This window comes from Genypterus blacodes, unplaced genomic scaffold (genome assembly GCF_046128005.1).
Source record: "Genypterus blacodes isolate CSIRO-AG114 ecotype Tasmania unplaced genomic scaffold, CSIRO-AGI_Gbla_v1 ptg000067l_1, whole genome shotgun sequence".
NCBI lineage: Eukaryota > Metazoa > Chordata > Actinopteri > Ophidiiformes > Ophidiidae > Genypterus > Genypterus blacodes.
This window is the reverse complement of record NW_027466879.1, coordinates 10,807,460-10,810,958: the sequence shown is the minus strand read 5'-3', so window position 1 is coordinate 10,810,958 and position 3,499 is coordinate 10,807,460.

Sequence of the window (3,499 nt, the reverse complement as noted above, 5' to 3'; positions counted from 1 at the left end):
CCCAGCAGCTCAAACAGGGACTTTTCCAAGAGAAACACTGACTCCGCCCACAGACGCGAACGTACAGCATTGGACGGTTGTTATGAGCGCCCCCTGGTGGCAACACTACGGCAATGCATCTCATCTCGGAGGGGTTGACTGATAAATTATGAGCCTGACAAATAATGAAATGAGCAAGGGGTAAAATGTATTCTTAGGAAGTAATCCAACTACTCAACCGCATTCATTATTATTACAGTAAATTATGTTTGATTATATTCTATAAACTGTATATTGTGTTATCCTTGGTTTGAAGATAGATAGATAGATAGATAGATAGATAGATAGATAGATAGATAGATAGATAGATAGATAGATAGATAGATAGATGTGGTGACAAGACAAGCGAGAGGTAAAATTGTTGACCACTAGAGGGTAGTAGAGGGTAATGTTCCAGCACAAATGCTTTACATTATTCATTGTGAATCATGAGTCATTTTGCTTGCTTGATTACACACTGTATCTATCTACATACATGTACATTATATTAACATAGCTTTGTTAGACTAAATTTCAATCAACATAGTTTGATTAATTATGCAGGAGACTCTGTCACCCTCTATTTATGTGAGACACAGGGTGTTTTAGTACAGTGTTTCCAGGACATTGTGGATATGATTTAGCTGTGCAGAAAGCGCTGTGTTTCACAGTTGTATGGGAAGAGTTCCTGCTCCATTTAGCATAATCACACACACACACACACACACACACACAAGGGTGAGTGATGTTGTTTTTGTTTTCTTCATTTATGCACCATGTAGGTGAATGAATATGGCACTGCAGCTCAGTTCAGCCAAAACGAAGTCGATCCGCCATTAAGGGAGCCACGGCCTGTGAAGCTTTAAGGTTTCTCGTTCTCTTTCGCTTATGTCTGCCATGAATCAGTTATGGGAGGATTATGTTTTATGTTTTTAATCTTTTAAGTTTTCTACCTAGACTGAAAAGTCTCTGGACGTCTTCTAACTTATGTCACTGGAATGCAGTTGGTTTTGTTTTGTTTCTTTTTAACCCCTTTTTACCCATTGGAAATTACTGTTATTCTCTATCTTGATACATAACCATCATATTTCATGTTCTAAATGTGTTTTTCTCATCTTGTCATTAGAAAGTTTGTCAATGGTAGCAGCAATAATAATCATATTGACACAAATTTCCCGGCTGTCATGACTAATCTCCTCATATGGGCCCTCAGACACCCATATTACTCAAACCATATTGATGTGCCTGCTGGTTTAAGAGTGCGGTGAACTGAGGGCGCTTTGCCTTTCCGCTCATTTCTCTTCTCCTCACAACGACGCACAAAGCCGATTGTAACTAAACTGCTTCCCGGCTGCTTTTCTAAAGGCAGAGGGGGCATGGCGGTGAACAACAGGCACCACCGTTCAACCCCCGGCCCAACAGGAAGTGCTGTGGGGTTGCTATGCAGCTCTGCTCCCAAACTGCAAGAACTCTGGGTTCCCCGTTAACAAATGATGTGTGGTGTAGCGAGTATGGAAAACCATTCGAGCCGGCACTCCAGAAGCTCTACGGTAAGAATAGATCAAGGGAGGGATGAAGAGAGAGACAGATAGAGAGGGAGAGAGAGTTCACTCCTTTGCTCTTTGCTTCTTCCTCATTCTTTCTTTCCCTCCTTGCCAACGTACCTGTCATTCCACTCAGCCTCTCCATCCACTGCTCCTCCTTCATGTGCTCCCCTCCTCTTTCCCTTGTCTTCTCTCTACTTGCCTTACGTGACCCTCCATTACTTGTCCTTTCCTCTTTCATGTAACTATGATTTAGAACTACTTGATTATTGTTCTAATTCAAATGTTTGGAATGTCTGTTTTATACTAAACCAGTTGGGGAAGTTTCTCATGTGACTCTATGCTGTTTTTCATTCACAGTCATTCTGCCGTTTGTCTATTACTATTCTGCCATTCTGACTTCACTGCTTTCTCATTTCCCAACACAGAAACAATCTTTCTTTCACTACAATCCTAGCCTAATTTTCAAGGTAGTTTAGCAGATCAGCCAATTAAATCAATGTCATTTATTTAATGGCCCTGAATGCCCTCACATGTGATCGAATCTTTCTGCTGACTTGGCAGAGCTGTGCTCTGAGTCTGCTGACATCACCACCCAACTTACAGTGTACATGAAATGACCATCAAGCCTGATTAGTGTATCAGGGGAGTCAAGACACACACATGCACAAGTCAATGGCACTATAATGTAGGTGGAGATTAACTTTTGTTTTCCCATTTTACAAAGAAGCTATTTTGTACAGAATTAGTTTGGTGGTTGTATTGTGCCAAATCACATGTGGGTGATTTAGCACTAGATGTATTTTTAGGGCATTCCTATGCAAGGCTGCAATATATGGTGGGAGGGAATGAAATACTGCTGAAACTGATACATTGTTGTTGGGGAAGAGTCGACTGCATGTGTGATTTGATGTTTATGACAAGAAGCATGTGTAATTGTTGCATTTAGGCACAAACTGAGGGATTTAGTGCCTCACAACCGCCCCCCTCATTACAAGCCATCTTATCTTAGCGTCCATCACTGTGGAAGCCAAGATAAGTGTACATTTGACCTTTTTAAAGGTGCATTAATCCTGCATTCAAATGTATTATTGATTGTAGTAAGTATTCACTGTAGCACTGTAGAATCAAAAGAAGAACTTTTTATTGTGAATGTTTTTTCAACTGTATTACTGAACTTCCAACTGTGATTGATCTCAATGTTGTTTAGTCATTGTGTATCTCCTCTTCAATCAAAATAAATATAGATATAGTTAAGATAGTTTAATGCTTTTTTAGTGATCATCCTCCTGCAACTTTACAGACACATGTGCATCACACACACGCACACGCACCTTAATAGGACTACATTTCCAGTCACGTCCAGTCCTTCCATCGTCTTCTGAAACAATTCCATTAACTCTGATTTATTTCCTGGGTTCAATCCCTGTGAGAGCTGCTCTCACGCACAAGAGAAGCACTGCAGTATTTAACACTCAGCCTGTCCCGGACCAAACAGGAATCAAACCAACACACAGCGTATTTACTGATCTTTCGCACACCTTAATGCCAATCATTTGTTGATAATTCTGAAAGTATTCTCATTGGAAATGTTATAGTACTTCTATAGATACAACTAACACGATAAACATGAAATAAGGAGTGGTTTATACATAAAAAGGTAAAGTAGAGCAATTGCACTTTGTACAGATCATTTCTTGTAAATATCCTTCTTTTAGCACCTTGTAGCGCCTTGAGGACACATGCTGGATGTGACTTATCACCTAAGAAGCTTTTGGCTCTCTTGCTGATGTGAGTGCTGCAGTTCCTCAACAGTTTTAGCTCCTAAATGAAGCACCGAAGCTCGTAGTGATTTGTACAGTTTCTGCCATGAGTAGACCAACACCAAAGCTATTTAATCTTCTAATTCTTCTTCTTCTATAAAGCCGTCACCCGCG